Source organism: Anabrus simplex, chromosome 2 (assembly GCF_040414725.1).
Source record: "Anabrus simplex isolate iqAnaSimp1 chromosome 2, ASM4041472v1, whole genome shotgun sequence".
In the NCBI taxonomy this organism is placed as follows: Eukaryota; Metazoa; Arthropoda; class Insecta; order Orthoptera; family Tettigoniidae; genus Anabrus; species Anabrus simplex.
Genome location: NC_090266.1, coordinates 529,008,922 through 529,026,789, shown reverse-complemented (window position 1 = coordinate 529,026,789; position 17,868 = coordinate 529,008,922). Strand labels below are relative to the sequence as shown.

Sequence of the window (17,868 nt, the reverse complement as noted above, 5' to 3'; positions counted from 1 at the left end):
TGAGCATTTCCAGTTCCATTGTTAGATACACTTGTGCATGATCAGCTGTTGAGTATGCTCTTGCATTATGGTAGTGATAAAGCAGTTAAAACCTATTAAAATTGTTTAATTTTGTTTGTGTCTGATCCATTTGAAACAGTTTATGTTGGTGTTTAGTGCTTGTTGGTAGAAATTGGGAATAGTGAAGTAGCCAGTTGTTCAGTAGATTATGTTTTCTAGTTTAACCCTTTTAGTACCAGTCGCTTATAGGTGTTCTACGCGAAGAATACCAGGCTTTAAAAAAAAAAAAAAGAAATTGCAGTGTTTCAGTAAAATCATTATAACTTGATTATTATTGAAGATATACCTTCAAAATTTTAACTCATCAAAGAAAAGGAGTTGCTTTACATGTTTCTAAATTCACAAGCTATGTTATATTAACGCTATAAAATATTAAAAAATAATAGTTTAATAATTATCAAAATAAAAATTGAAAAGTCAAAATTTAGATAAAGAAACACAAATCAAAATTAAAATTATGCACTGAAAAATATTATTGTCTGCAAATACATGCTCTTGGTTCACTATTTGCAAAATTTCAATATCCTAGGCACTAAAGTTTCTAATTTAAAAAATATTTTATTTCACTATACAAATGTACACATTTCATGCTGGTTCACTTTTATAGTATTTTTCTACTCTGATGGCGGGCGGCCTACATGCTATCAGGGGAAGCGGGGAACATGGGGCCGACCAATCCAGCACGAGGCGAGAGGCCGTTATGGGAGAGAGACAGAGGCCACTACTACAACGTTGCCAGGAGCGCCCGCGCGCGTTTAAGTTGTGTTGAAATCCACATAACAATGAAATACAGAGCTTCGTATGTTACAGTTCGATTATGGCCCGTGGATGAGTTTTATTATTTTTATTTATTTATGTATTTATTTTTATTATTTTCTTATATCTTCGATGTAGTATGATACGAGTTAGTTAGTAATGCATATAACAAGTGCATGGACAACAGACCGAAAAACAATTCGTTCAAAAGTACAGAGTTACACAACACATTTTCTTACTTTATCTTACCTTATTCCAGCTGAAGGATCCGTGTTACAGCACCCTGACACTCGCCGTCGTCACCAGAGCTGTCACCGGAAATATCCTCATCACTTGACTCCTCACTGTGGCTGTCGTCTCGCAGATTTATGATGATATCGTCCATGACTGTGTCCAATACCACGTCCCTTTTGTAATCGTCCTCTTGAAATTTTTCAGCATGTGACACACAAGCCTTCCACTCCTGCTCGGTTACTTTATCCAGCTGCTCTTCCATTAAAGATTGGACGTCAGTTAGTTTGAACGTTTTGTTCCTTTTCCCTACAGCAGTTTTAACGTTTCCCCAAACCAGCTCTATGGGGTTATATTGACAGTGATAGGGTGGCAGGCGAACAACGGTATGACCCTTTCTGTCAGCAAGTGTATCAATTTCGTACATTTTTGCCTTTGGCTTGAATTGTTTCACAAGAGACAGCAGTTCGAGTCTGGTGTGATTGCTGTCATGAGGAATATTCCTAGCAGATAACCACGATATAATATCAGCTTTTCGTGTGTTCGTTGTAGGAATTCGTTCTAGCTGTACTGAATGGTAGCTGGCATTGTCCATTACAATCACTGCGTCTTTGATGTTCCTTTCGTCAAGAGCGTCTAAAAACTTCAAAAACCACTCTTTAAAAACGATAGCGTTTATATCAGTGTGGTAGTCATCACTGGTCGATTTCACCTTTGGCCTGAAAACCAATTTACATTCCTGTAGAAAACCATTGTGACTGGAACCTACGTGACAAACTATAATGTCCAGTAACGGACCATTTATATTGGTATTATAAACTATAATTCGTCCACCTTTCCCTACAGGAACTTTTAAACCTCCTTTACCCTCTTTATCTTGCCAGATTTTCGTTGGAGCGTAATTCTGATGAATGTAAGTCTCATCTAAATAAAATATATGGGGCGATGGGTCCTTATTCCTCAGGAGATGCATTTTTCTCAAAAACGTTACTCTGGCTGTTACTATATCAGCTCTCTCCATTAAAAATCTTCTCCCGTCGTTGCTTTTTTTATACTTGAACCCGATAGACTTTAGTATCCTCCACAATGAAGTAACTCCCCATTTAAATTTTATATCTCTTTCTAAATCACGAAGTAATTTGTTCAGTGTCGGGTATTCACCCTTTACGTAATAACTGAGGAGAGTTCTTCTAATTACATCTTTATGGAACCCGTCGATTGCCTTTGTTATACAGTTCCTTTTGATTCGTTTGCGCGGTGATTGAAATGAGATGGAACCAGATGACTGGGTACTGTCTTTACCTTCCTTTACTATACGCTGAACGGTTCGCGTACTAACTTGACAAGCTTCCGACACTCTCTGCTGCACTTTATACACACTCACTAAAGGGCCATTATTTTCTGCTTCCTTTTGAAAATATTTAATGAACATTGCTGATAAGTTTTCTACCGTGGCTCCTTATCTCCTTCCTCTTCGCCATTGTACGATATACGTATAGTGCAATTATTTTATAAAAAACAACACAGAGCAACACAAATAGAAACAATAGAAAAAACTAATGTCACATCACATGCCACGAAAACGTTAATCGAAGAATGCAGTAAAGGACGCGGCAAGAATTACTCATAAAACAAACTCGTCAAACAAGCCCTTTGTAATACCCAAAGCACACTGTAAGACTACTCGGCAACACAGCAGTTCGTGGAGCGAAGTGAGCGCGGCAAAGTCTCCGGGCGACTGAATAGTTCTCAGCACCACCGCTAGGCGATCTTTTGTCTGATTGGGCAGTGACATACTGCCCGCACCCCACTTCCCCTGACAGCATGTAGGCCGCCCGCCATCAGAGTAGAAAAATACTATAACACTTGTGATACCCTACACAGATGCCATGAAGACCCTTCATACACTTAGAACAGGCAGTTCGTGATCTTTTTACTGGCCCTCCATCTTTTTTGCTGCACACAACGCATCTTTTCAATAACCTGCCATCTAATTTCACCAAAAGTTCACCTTCCCTAGGTGGATTTACCTTGGGTAAGGCATTGTTTATTAGGTTCTTCTCTTGGATCCATTCCTTTTCTATTGATTCTATTATGGAGGAAGTGAACTTGAGCCGCGTCATAACTTTACTAGAAGTATTCTGTTTATAAATCAAGTAAGAATTCAGCACCATTCGCGCAAAGATACGAAATACCACCTTCTTCCAATATTTTAGTGTTCGGCGCTCGTCAAAGTATGTGTACAGCATCATGTCAGATGCGTCAACTCCCCCCATTGATTTGTTATATTCTAGGACAACAGCTGGCTTCCTTACTTCAACCTGCTGTCCTCGACACCTCTTGACTGTTGTTTTAGTGTGTGCTGTGCAGGATGTAGACAAAAGAAACACTGGATTTTTCTGTGATTTTTTTTCCCGGTACCCAGCAACAAGAATCTCATTACACCGAAAATATTTCTCTTGCCCTACACCAAACTTTCCTTTCAGTCCCTGCGGAATACCTTTTCTGTTGCGTCTGAGGGTGCCTGTTAGGTAAGTGCCATTTTCAAATAGGTACTTGGCCAAAGGAATGCTGGTAAAAAAATTGTCAGTGAAAACGTGCTAGCCTTTCTTCAAATAGTTTCCCATAGTCAGTAATGTATGAACTACTACATGTCCCAAGCCAAACTTCTTAATTTTCTCTTTGTCTACATCACTCTTTGCCCCTCTGTAGCAATAAAACCCCAGGCAGTAATTGATGACAGAGTCGCAAATCATCCAAAACTTAATGCCCCACCTATGATGCTTCTTATTTGGGAGGTACTGCATCAGAGATGAATGGCATTTAGTGCCCACTAACGATTCATCTACACTTAATTGCTGATGAGGTGTGTAGTGAAACCGGAACAGTCTATTGGCATGGTCAACTATTGGCTGAAATCTCGCTCATGGATCATATTTAGGGTGGCCAGGTGGAAAGATGGTACTATTGTCAATAAGGTGGAAAAATTTCAGAATTAACTGAAATCTATTGCGGGAAAACATGGTGCCGAACCAAGGAATCTGTCTTGAATTAGTCGACCAGTATGAAAGTATAGTTGGCCTTCTTGTAATACCCATTTCCTATAATACTACCACAAAGGCTTTTATTTCTGTGACAGTAACAGGTCTCCATTGTCGAGCTGTTGAATGGGGCGACAGTGGCTTTAGAGAAGAGAGGAACTGATTTGCGTACCTGTTTGTTTCCTTCACAATTAAATTCAAAATATATACAGTAAAGAACAGGTCAAAATACTGCACAGGCTCTGCATCAGCGGGAGGCACATGTTTAGGACCGGGTGTTTTGAGATACGGCGGGGAGGGCTCGAACCGAGTGTCATTTCCAACTGAAACTTCACTGAACACTGTGTTATCAATATAGGCATTGTTGTTATTACTGCCTGCATCACTGCCTACACTGTCTTCATTTACGTCACTTTCCGAATCAGCATCACTGTCACTTTCGCTAATGACAATACCACGAGGTTTATTGTACTGTGGAATGTCATCGCTACACTCACTTCCTGTCTCTGAAATAACATCACCAACATCATAATTACATGACCCTGGTATAGCTACCTTTTCATCAGACTCAATATAATCGTCATCGGCACAGACTCTGTTAATATATTCAGCTAAATCGTCATCGTTCTGGAACACATCGCGCGCGGCAGAGGCCATTTTCCCGCTCACAAACTTTTACGGTGTACAGAATATAGCTCGCTTTGAAAAAATCATATCTACGTTAATACAGCGATTGGCGCGATAGTTGTGGTAGATTTAGAAACTACAGGTTCCAAAGAATCTAGATCACCTGCATTGTGCTGCTATCTGTCCGAAAACCGAGAACTACACGCGAATATAAAACTGCTTGCGTAAGGAGCGCTATTGCGTTCCCGGCAATTTTCGCTCGCTCGCCGAGGAACGCTTTTGCGCTCTCTGGTATTCTAAGAGTTAAGTAGGCTAGTTAGGTATACTTTGTTTCGAATTTAGGTTTAGGTAATAATATTAACTCTTTTTAAAAATTATTTTTAAATATCTGTAGGTTCGTTGGTATAATACTTAAAAAAGGAGATTATCATAAGGAGTTGTAACTTCCGCAGCATTTCCGTTATTTTGTATAGATGAAGGTAATAATTTATTCAAGTAAATAACACAATATGCCTGTAAACTTCGATTTAAAAAGAAGTTAAAAAGAATACACAGTATTTCACTGGATAATTCATTCATCGGATTGTTGAAAATTGTTTGCTGCATTCCAACCGAGATCAAAGAGTAATCAAATACAAAAATACAAATACAAAAATCAGCTGATTACTGTATTCTGATAATTTGTAGACATTGCACCTTCGCTTATTCATCGAGTATCAATCCATCAATCAATCAATACTGATCTGCATTTAGGGCAGTCACCCAGGTGGCAGATTCCCTATCTGTTGCTTTCCTAGCCTTTTCCTAAATGATTTCAAAGAAATTGGAAATTTATTGAACATCTCCCTTGGTAAGTTATTCCAATCCCTAACTCCCCTTCCTATAAATGAATATTTGCCGTAGTTTGTCCTCTTGAATTCAAACTTTATCTTCATATTGTGATCTTTCCTACTTTTATGAACGCCATTCAAACTTATTCGTCTACTAATGTCATTCCACGCCATCTCTCCGCTGACAGCTCGGAACATACCACTTTACAAGTAACAATTCTCATTTTGGTTCCATATTGAAGATGACGTATGTCTCGAATATTATTACAATATTTTTTTAAGTCCACCTGTTCAATACAATACAATATAAACCACTATTTCATATGGTTAAAATTTTATACATAATACATAAAAGTCAATGGTACATGTTTCACCCTCCTTTACGGGCATCATCAGCCATATCAATCTTAAAAATAATACATAAGGAGTCTTTCTAATCTTATGAATTATGAATAATGATTTCGTAAAACATACCACTTAGTCGAGCAGCTCTTCTTCTTTCTCTCAATTCTTCCCAACCCAAACATTGCAACATTTTTGTAATGCTACTCTTTTGTAGGAAATAACCCAGAACAAATCGAGCTGCTTTTCTTTGGATTTTTTCCAGTTCTTGAATCAGGTAATCCTGGTGAGGGTCCCATACACTGGAACCATACTCTAGTTGGGGTCTTACCAGAGACTTATATGCCCTCTCCTTTACATCCTTACTACAACCCCTAAACACCCTCATAACCATGTGCAGAGATCTGTACCCTTTACTTACAATCCCATTTATGTGATTACCCCAATGAAGATCTTTCCTTATATTAACACCTAGATACTTACAATGATCCCCAAAAGGAGCTTTCACCCCATCAACGCAGTAATTAAAACTGAGAGGACTTTTCCTATTTGTGAAACTCACAACCTGACTTTTAACCCCGTTTATCAACATACCATTGCCTGCTGTCCATCTCACAACATTTTCAAAGTCACGTTGCAGTTGCTCACAATCTTGTAACTTATTTATCACTCTATAGAGAATAACATCATCCGCAACAAGCCTTACCTCCGATTCCACTCCTTTACTCATATCATTTATATATATAAGAAAACATAAAGGTCCGATAATACTGCCTTTAGGAATTCCCCTCTTAATTATTACAGGGTCAGATAAAGCTTCACCTACTCTAATTCTCTGAGATCTGATTTCTAGAAATATAGCAACCCATTCAGTCACCCTTCTGTCTAATCCAATTGCACTCATTTTTGCCAGTAGTCTCCCATGATCCACCCTATCAAATGCTTTAGACAGGTCAATCACGATACAGTCCATTTGACCTCCAGAATCCAAGATATCTGCTATATCTTGCTGGAATCCTACAAGTTGAGCTTCAGTGGAATAACCTTTCCTAAAACCGAATTGCCTTCTATCGAACCAGTTATTAATTTCACAAACATGTCTAATATAATCAGAAAGAATGCCTTCCCAAAGCTTACATACAATGCATGTCAAACTTACTGGCCTGTAATTTTCAGCTTTATGTCTATCACCCTTTCCTTTATACACAGGGTCTACTATAGCAACTCTCCATTCATCTGGTATAGCTCCTCCGACCAAACAATAATCAAATAAGTACTTCAGATATGGTACTATATCCCAACCCATAGTCTTTAGTATATCCCCAGAAATCTGATCAATTCCAGCCGCTTTTCTAGTTTTCAACTTTTGTGTCTTACTGTAAATGTCATTGTTATCATATGTAAATTTTATTACTTCTTTGGCCTTAGCCTCCTCCTCTATCTCAACATTATCCTTGTAACCAACAATTACATACTGCTGACTGAATACTTCTGCCTTTTGAAGATCCTCACATACACACTCCCCTTGTTCATTAATTATTCCTGGAATGTCCTTCTTGGAACCTATTTCTGCCTTAAAATACCTATACATACCCTTCCATTTTTCACTAAAATTTGTATGACTGCCAACTATGCTTGCCATCATGTTATCCTTAGCTGACTTCTTTGCTAGATTCAATTTTCTAGTAAGTTCCTTCAATTTCAATTTCTCCTTATTTCCACAGCCATTTCTAACTCTATTTCTTTCCAGTCTGCACCTCTTTCTTAGTCTGTTTATTTCTCTATTATAATAAGGTGGGTCTTTACCATTCCTTACCGCCCTTAAAGGTACAAACCTGTTTTTGCATTCCTCAACAATTTCTTTAAACCCATCCCAGAGTCTGTTTACATTTTTATTTACCGTTTTCCACCGATCGTAGTTACTTTTTAGAAACTGCCTCATGCCTGCTTTATCAGCCATATGGTACTGCCTAATAGTCCTACTTTTAAGACCTTCCTTTCTATCACATTTATTTTTAACTACCACATAAACAGCTTCATGATCACTAGTACCATCTATTACTTCAGTTTCCTATAGAGCTCATCTGGTTTTATCAGCACAACATCCAGGATATTTTTCCCTCTGGTTGGTTCCATCACTTTCTGAATCGGCTCTCCTTCCCATATTAACTTATTTGCCATTTGTTGGTCATGCTTCCTGTCGTTCGCATTTCTTTCCCAATTGACATCTGGCAAATTCAGATCTTTATTACATGTAACTAATCTCATTATTAGACCCGTATTGAACTATGCTATGATATACTAACAATTTGTTGGTTATTTTGATCCACCTTTTCAATACAAATTACAGTTTGTGTTGCTAAGTTGTAATGTTACAATAAAAGCGAAACATGTCCCGGTAAATTAGTGTTGTAACATTACAACTTAGCAACACAAACTGTAATTTGTATTGAAAAGGTGGATCAAAATAACCAACAAATTGTTAGTATATCAAATTCAGATCTCCCGCTACAATCACATTTCTTTCCATGTCGTTTCTCTCACAACATAAGGTAAAGTCAAGAGTGTTAGCACGACCAGGGATAAATAAGCAAATTTAAAGGAAATACTTACAAATTATCCCAACAAAGGCCGTCGCTGATTGAGAAAGCACTGGACACAAGAGGCCAAGCGAATCAACTTAAAATAAGCTTAACTAATTGGCTAAAATAATAATTCCTAGATCAATTTAAAGAAAAACTTTAATAAGCCAAAATCATTTAAGAACATCTGACCTCCATAATAATAATTTAAATTTCCGAGCAATTAATGAAAGAAAAATCAATTCAAAATTATAATATTAAAATCAAGTTTTAAGAATGAGCGCTGAAAATTTTCCAGAACAATAAATCAATGTAGTTCAGTTCAAAATTAAAATGCTAAAACAACCCAAATCATTTAAGGTAAGTACCACCTTCCAATCTGTAATTCAATTTCTGATCCCTTAAGTAATGGGAGGTCAACTCAAAATAAGAAAACTTCTCCAATGGGTTATCTCGGTTACCCCAAATGGTATAAGAAACAGTCATAACCCACAACACACATTACTTCAGAAATGAGCCAGAAATAATGCAATGACATGCAATAAATCCACAAGTACCACCATAATTAAATATCCCACAATGAACAGTAACTTCAATATAAATCATTCACACAAGACTGAAGAAAGGGAAGCAACACGGGCAAACAATCCTTCCCAAAAATCAGATGACAGTCAAGACATAATAGTTAGCCGACACTCATGTGTCAGACACAAAGGAGCAACGCCCCCTTTACGTTTGTATTCTGTTACACGGTTGGTGTAACAGAGTGACAACCACCATGATCAAATCCCAACTCAAGTACCGAGTAATTCATCAGAAAAGCTTTCATCCTAAAACTTATTCTTTTCCTCTTACTTGCTCGGAAGAGCTTGAATATATTTAAATAATAACATAATTATTACGATTTAAAGGAGGAAATGAAGTTAACCACCATAAGCTTAAGCAGACACTTCGTGTATAGTAGTTAGTTGGGAGCTCCGCAACGTAAATATACTTTTACTAACATGGAACCTTAAAAAACAGCATTAAAGCAAACATTAATATCTTTCATACACTCGAATTGAAATCCCAAAAGTATGAGTATTACATAAAAGTATTACATAGATATGATGAAGTCCAGATTTTTTTAAACTCGTAAAAATTTTAAGCTCGAAAAGTCCGAAAGATCAGCTGTAGAAAATCTCACATATCGTAGCGTTTAGTAGTGTACATGTCCCTTAACACAATAATTAGCAGCCTTCGATGGGGTAGATTAACCATTATAGATATGCTTGAAGCTACTTACAAGGTCAGACGCAAGAAAAAATGAAATCTCTTTAAGATAACAAACCAGGTCTTCAGACCCTTACGCCCTGATGGAGAAATCCTCATCCGGGATCAAATCCCACAATCATTTTCCTTCTCTTCACGGATAATTTATCTTCAAACCAGGGCAGAAGCGTAGTTTTCGAGGCGTCTTCTTCCAATTCAGCAACAAGAATTATATAAAAAAAAAACTGCTATCGATTTCATTATTGACAAGCCACGATCACCGGCCTAGCAGTGTTAACTACTCCCGACCAGATAGCAGTACCGCTTGGTCACCTCGTACGACTAGTTCCAACTCGACCGCCAGATGGCTCACCATTACCAAATCAGAGAAAGTTCAAGGAATCTTGAGATTTGAATTCACTGTGAGGCTCACAGTAAGGGACGCATGAATAAAATGCTGAACTGATCGTACCATAGCGAGGAATAATTCTAAATCCATTACAGCCTCCCCCTCGAAAGCATCAACATGGGGTGGGGTATAACAAGCAGGCATAGATGAAAACCATCGGTTGTCTCAAGAATATATGTAAGAAAGGTTCCATCTTCAATAATTTAACATAAACACGTCTCGAAGTGAGCAGAGGTATACCTGGGTGATGTATAACACAGTGATACAGACCACTCGCAGTTGTTTAGTGTTCAATTAAGTCCATGTTTTCACGCGCAATATCATCAGCACGCCAATTTTCCTTGAGATGTTCAGATAATACCAAGGTTACTAAGGTAATCGGAGTTCGCTTAATCACAATAAATTTTCAGAGGCACAACCTACACAAGAAAACAGGTCTTACAATGTATTAAACATAGCATAATTCTCATTTGAACATAATTCAGGGCTTCAATTATAGGGAATGACAAGACTTCATGAGTGATAACCATATTACCACATAAATACCCCAAAAGGTAAACACAAGAAGAAGAAGAAGGAAAAGACAAAAATGAATAGGGAAACATAAGCCTCTTCGAGAAATAAGTCAGTGCAACAAACATTAGATAATTCTTTAAGTGACTCATCACACCAATCGCTTTATCATCAGTTTCCTCCAATCTGATCAGAATACCACAGCAAGAGCCGTAACTTGAATATCAGATCACTCACGATAATTATCACATCAAGTTGAAGTGTAGCGAATAAATCAATATATCAATTAAGTTAAAATTTTAACAGACATATCTGTGAAATCAAAACCCCCCCAATCAATAGATGATATACCTTTTATAAAAATTTCAAATCATTTCTTGGCTTAAATTAATATTCCATTCACACAGCTTCAACTTCCATAGCCCTACTACACATATACTCATTCCAAGCAGAAGGTGAAAAACAGGAAACAATAATAACTAGAAGGATACTGAATAACACATTTACAACAGGAAGCTAAGCAAGAGTAGAAGATATGAATGTTTAGAGCAATGGTAAAAGGTTAATTACAGTTGGAGACATATGTACAATTCAGATGTAGGGTACGCGTAAGGTGGGTCATCAACAACCGAACTATCAGCAATTACCAGGCAATCAACTCACAATATCAACACCTACACCGGGACAGAAAATGACCAGGAGAAACACGGGAGACAAACCCATCCAGAAACCACATAATCCTTCTACAAGGCCCCATATTCAGGTAGAGGATCGATGACTGCAATACCGTCTGAATGAGCAGAATAATCCCATACTCATTCTTCTTCATGACAGAACGATAACTTACCATACCAACGACATCATTCAGATGAAACTCCCTCAATAAAATGCCATAGACAGGCAGGTTAATTGAAATGAACGTTTAAATCCACAAGCTTAAGTAAGATGACCTCAGATGAACAAGTTATGGCAGAGAATATAAGACGTTGAACCACAAGTCAGGTGACAGACCCCCAAAATAAATACATAGTTAAGAATTTTTTCCAGAATGAGTTGTAGATACATAAAATGAGTTTTCACCAAATCCACCTTTGACACCAAGAGAAAAATAAAAAGGCAATGTACAACCTCCTCAAGGTGTCCATACTACAACAACCCACATACTAAGTTACTCCAATAACAACAATTCAATACCACTCAAATGATCACCAGTGCCGATGTGTCAGCCTCGAAGGTAAAGGACATACAAATCCTCGACAGCATCCCACAAATCAGAGAGTGCCCACCCAATATCATTACAACAACCGCAATAACCACCATTATGACTTCAGAGGAACACAGTTACCTCTCAACGAAACCATAATGCCACCCCAACATAATTCCCAAAATCAAACCCATAATTCCAAACTTCACCGATACACAAGGATCAGAAACCATACCATAAGGTCAAAAGGATGTACACTCCTTAGGTCATGAATCCTTCATCATCTCAACACTACTTTACCATAACGGACGGAAGAAGGAAAACTCGAAGTACATTACATGAACCTACAACTCACTTAAAGAATGTATAGTAAAACAAGTCGCAATTTCGCCCAAAACACCTTAGAGCAGGGATGGCGAACCTTTTCCAACTAGTGTGCCAGTTTAAGTCTGCAGTATTATTCTCAACTCTCTACTGTGCCACTTGTTATTTTCGTTTGTAATAGCTCCAAATCATTCCCCCCACCCCCATCCCCACCCCCGACTTTCATCCCTGATTCAAAATTGTGTTTCATAATACGTTTTTACATTATGTACATTGTAATAATAATACATTTGATTGCATGCTTCGTGGTCTATTTGGCCAATACCACAATAATTCTTAGTACCCATGTCATTTATGTTAGGTTCATGATTTCTTGTCTTCAATAACACATGAGAAACACTTAGATCTGAACATTTTTTTAATAACTGGATTTACGTCGCACCGACACAGATAGGTCTTATGGCGACGACGGGATAGGGAAGGCCTAGGAGTGGGAAGGAATCGGCCGTGGCCTTACTTGGTACAGCCCCAGCATTTGCCTGGTGTGAAAATTTGAAACCACGGAAAACCATCTTCAGGCTGCTGACAGAGGGGTTCGAACCCACTAGCTCCCAGATGCAAGCTCACAGCTGTGCGCCCCTAGCCGTACGGCCAACTCGCCCGGTAGATCTGAACCAAGACGGTTTTTAACTGTTGACTTCACGACGTTAATTGTAGGAAAGAGCTGCTCGCAGGCGTATGATGACCCAAACAAAGTAACTAGCGCTATAGCAAGTTTGTGAGAGGCTGTTCCGCTGTTCGGTTTGTGGAGAGAGTATTCATCATCAACAGCTTCACCAAGTTGTACGAATTTAACATGTACTGCTTTCTTGAAATTCAGTCAACTCCATTTCTAAACTGGCAATATCGAACCACTCAAAAAATTGGCCTGAATATCACTCATTTGTACAATATGAGGTTCTGAAATAAAATACGACAGTTCCTCCAAATCTCGAAATTGGGGTATTTGGCAACAACTTGTCTTGCGAGATTCAATGAACAGTTGGACACTAAGAATAATTACGCGCTGCTGGCCACCAGATACAAGCCAAAATTCACTGATGCTAGTGAGCAAATGGATTGTCCGCCGGATCTGGCATTTATCTGACCGAGCCCAATAGCAGCAGTCGCTTAAGTGTGGCCAGTATCCAGTATTTGGGAAATAGTGGGTTCGAAGCCCACTGTCGGCAGCCCTGAAGACGGTTTTCCGTGGTTTCCCATTTTCACACCAGGCAAATGCTGAGGCTGTACCTTAATTAAGGCCACGACCGCTTCCTTTCCACTCCTTACGCTCTCCTGTCCCACCGTCGCCTTAAGACCTATCTGTGTCGGTGCAACGTAAAGCAACTTGTAAAAATAAAAAATGATATTCATCTCACTTGACTTCCAGAACTATCAATGTTGCCATAATGCACGTCCGAATGGAACTAGAATTTAGATCTTCGGTGTTTATTTTTTAAACCTGAAACACTATGACTATACGATGCACGTGGTATGAAAAATCTATAGCACAAGAGGTACATAAACACGTTAATATGAGCATGTGGTGTGCCACCGAAATAGCGTTCGCGTGTCACCTACTGACACGCGTGGCATAGGTTCGCCATCCCTGCCTTAGAGGATAATGATAACAGCAATGCATAGTCAGAACACAAGATCACCCTTCGACCCGAAAAGCACCTGGTAATTCAACTAGCTTGGGAACAGAAACAATTTTTCAGTATTTAACAGCAAACCAGGCTACAAATCAATACAGCTAACCCTAAAGAGGTACAGCAACCGGAAGGTCAGTAAGAGAACCCAAGATGAAACTAAGAATCAAACGACCCTTACGAGTAAAACATGAAGATCATCAAAATGAAAAATCTATCCCTAGGAACCAAGAATTAAGATACAGTAAGAACACAAGGTTCATCTACACAGCAAACAGAAACTCATCCCCAGCTCCGGGCGATAGAAATTCATAACAATTAATTCCACACGAATCAAACCCAAGTTTGTCCCAATTTCAACGCTTACAACCAAGATTTCCCACGGACAATTCATTCAGGTCCACAGTACCCGAGATACACACGTTTCTTAATAATTATCACTGCAAGAAGATATCCACACAAGAGAAATTCTCGTCAGGTGCCAGACACATGAGATTTTTTTTTAGAGCACTACGTTATGGAACGCAAACACTCAACATAGGTAATTAAAATCATAGAATTTTTCTAATAGACACTATATCAATACCAATAACACCAAAAAAATTTTTTTTTTTTTAACACAGAAAGTTCTCTTATAGACATCCATCCTGCACACCGTTGAATCATACTACCAAGGCCACATTACTAAAACTGGGAACCACCTCAATTCCCAATTTTTCAATCTTCTATCACAACAGGTCCCAATTAAATTCACACCAATCATACTTAACAATGATAATAACAACATTATTTTAACTTCCATCAATTGATCACTAAGTACTAATTTCACAGATATACCCTACCTAAACAGGATGAAACATCTAATACAGTCTTTCCTACATTTGTCCACTTCGACAAGATTCATATTCACCAAGGATGAAAATTATCAACATACACACACCCCAATACATAACTTCCCAACAACCATATGGACAGCCCAATTTACGCACTTCCATCACCCATTTTAATCAAACAATAACCCGATAAATTACCACCCATTACAAATAAGATTTTGAATTCAACCCCAGACACACAATATATCAAGCCGCTTTCACTTGGGATAAATGAACTCTCCGAATTCTTTTCGCCACAGGATCACTGACAAGCATAGATACAGGGCTCAAAAACTGCAATATCGTACAAGGTCCCTGAAATCTAGGAGCTAATTTTGAAGAAAATTTATTTATAGCCTTGCTGACAGGATAACATTTTACGAAGACTTGGTCCCCAACATTTAGCTTGGTGGGTTTTCGGCCTTTGTCATAGTTCTTTCGTACCTTTTCATACGACACAGCCAACCTCGTTTTGGCCTCATCCCACACCTTTCACACATCACGAGGAGTAGAGACTTCAGGAAGCAGTTCCTCAATTCGAAGGAGATTAGATAGAGGAGAAAATGGAACAAAACTAAACATTAATTCCATAGGAGTTTTCCCATGAGACTCATGGGTAGCAGTATTAAATGCATATGACAACCAATGAAGACAGGAGTCCCACTTGGTATGATTCGAGTGGTGGTAAGCTATGAGAGCAGACTTCAAATTTCTATTCATTCTCTCGGAATATGAGGGGTTGGGATAATATGGAGTAGTGGTCACATGGGAGATGCACAAGGCAAACAAGTACTTCCTGAATAAATGACTAGTAAACCCAGCAGCATTGTCAGATACAAGAAACTTAGGAGTTCCAAAGGAGGCAAAAACAGAATTTAAACAGGAAATAGTGGACTGCGAATTGGTCGATCTAGTCGGGAAGATCCAGCAAAACCTGGTAAAGCCATCAATGCACACCAATGCATGAGTATTTCCTCGACTGGAACGTGGAAAGGGTCCAACATGATCGATAAACAATCGCTCCATAGCTCTGGAAGCTTGAGTCGATGACAACAACCCTACACGTTTGTTTAGGTTAGGTTTACTAATGGCGCAACTTTTGCAAGACTTAACCATGGATGTGATATCCCGATCCATGTTTTTCCAAATAAAGAACTCCCTTATTTTTGACCTAGTTTTGAAGTTTCCCAAGTGTCCACCAACCGGACTATCATGGTAATACTGAAATATGATAGGAATTAAAACCTTGGGGACAACAATCTTTATCCTTTTATCATAACGAGATTGACAACAGAGCACCCCCTTCACCAAGGAATAGGGTTTGATCATTTTACCAGAATTAATCTTTTCCAGAATTTCCTTTAACAGAGGATCATCGTTTTGATGCAGAGCAATATCTTGATACAACATTGGAAGATTAGTCAAGGTAGTATTCACATTCACCAAACCAACTTGAGATACATAATTCACTTCCAAGTTTTCACAACCATCCTGCTCATCAAACATGCGACTAAGCCCATCAGCGATTACATTTTCCGTTCCACGAATGTGCCGAACATTAAATTTGAAAGCAGAAATTCTCAGCGCCCACCTAGTTAATCTCCCAGTTCTTTTAGGTCTTTTCAGAACCCAGGAAAGAGCCTCATTATCGGTCTCTAAATCAAAATCAACGTGCTCCACATAAATACAGAATTTCTCCTACGAAAATAGCACCGCTAAACACTCTAATTCATAGAGAGAATACTTCCTTTCCAGAGGGGAGAGGGCTCTAGATGCATAAGCGATTGGACGTCTACCCATTTCAGACTCTTGCAATAAGACTCCGGCAATAGCCTTGCCTGAGGCATCAGTCTGGATAATGAACCTTTTTTCAAAATCAGGAATAGCAAGTATAGGAGCATTACTGAGAGCTTTTTTCAAGGTTTCAAAGGCTCTTTGTTGTGGCTCTTCCCACTCAAATTTGACATCTCTTCTACGTAAGGAATTCAATGGAGCAGCAATTTCAGCATAATTAGGAACGAATTTCCTGAAGAAATTAGTCATGCCAATGAATCTGGCGATTCCTTTTATATCCTTAGGGGGTTTGAAATCATGAATAGCTTGAGTACGGGCATGATCAATTGAAATACCCTGTGACGATACTATATGTCCCAAGAAGGAGATCTGAGATTTGGCAAAATTGGTTTTGGAAAGCTTGACAGTTAAACCTGCTTTCTTCAATCTTTCAACTACCTCTTGCACATGCTTGAGATGATCTTCAAAATTTGCAGAATATACGACAAGGTTGTCAAGATAGTGAATAACGTACTTAAATTTCACATCTCCAAACACAGAATCCAGTAATCGAGTTAACACAGCCGCTCCCGTCGAAAGCCCAAAAGGTATAACCGTGTATTCGTACAGATTCCAGTCAGTGGCAAAAGCAGTGAGAGGAATAGATTCCTCATCAAGAGGTATTTGGTTGTATGCCTGATTCAAATCAAAGGTCGAAAAATAATTAGCACCATGGAACCAAGAGAATCAAGTATGCAAATCTGGTAAGGGCACAGACTGCATGACGATCTTACGGTTTAACTCTCTATAATCAGTCACTGGCCTGAAACCTCCAGATGACTTGGGCACCAGAAACATCGGAGACGAGTATGGAGAGATAGAAGGTCGAATAACACCATCCTGAAGCATCTTATCGATGATTTTCTTTAATTCAACCATCTTAGGTGGTGACAACCTATAGGGTGGAGATCTAAAAGGAATCTTGTCCGTAATATCAATGTGGTATTTAAGCACATTAGTCAATCCCAATTTATCAGTGAAAACTTCAGGATACCTAGCACAAAGATCACGAATTTTACGAGCTTGATCGAGAGGCAGGTGATCAAGATCTAATTTATTACCTTCGCTTTCCTCAACATCCTCATCCAATGCACAAGCAGAATACCCTTGAAACACTACATCTTCATGAAATTTGAAAATTCTATTAGGACAAAATTTGAAACTAAAGTTCCTATCTTGTAAATTCAAAATCATTCCAACCTTGCCCATAAAATCCGTCCCTAAAATTACTTGATAAGATAAATCAGAAGCCACGAGACAATCTGTTTTCCAAGTAAACTCGGCAATTCTAATTTTGACAGA

General features: G+C 38.6%; 1 protein-coding gene and 1 pseudogene across 4 annotated transcripts in view; one reads left to right on the top strand and one right to left on the bottom strand.

Moving 5' to 3' along the window:
- The window catches only part of LOC136864205 (vezatin), a 305,967-nt gene that overhangs the window by 179,687 nt on the left and 108,412 nt on the right, over positions 1–17,868 (top strand). The window lies entirely within an intron of this gene.
- Positions 2,889–4,745, bottom strand: LOC136864859 (piggyBac transposable element-derived protein 4-like; annotated as a pseudogene).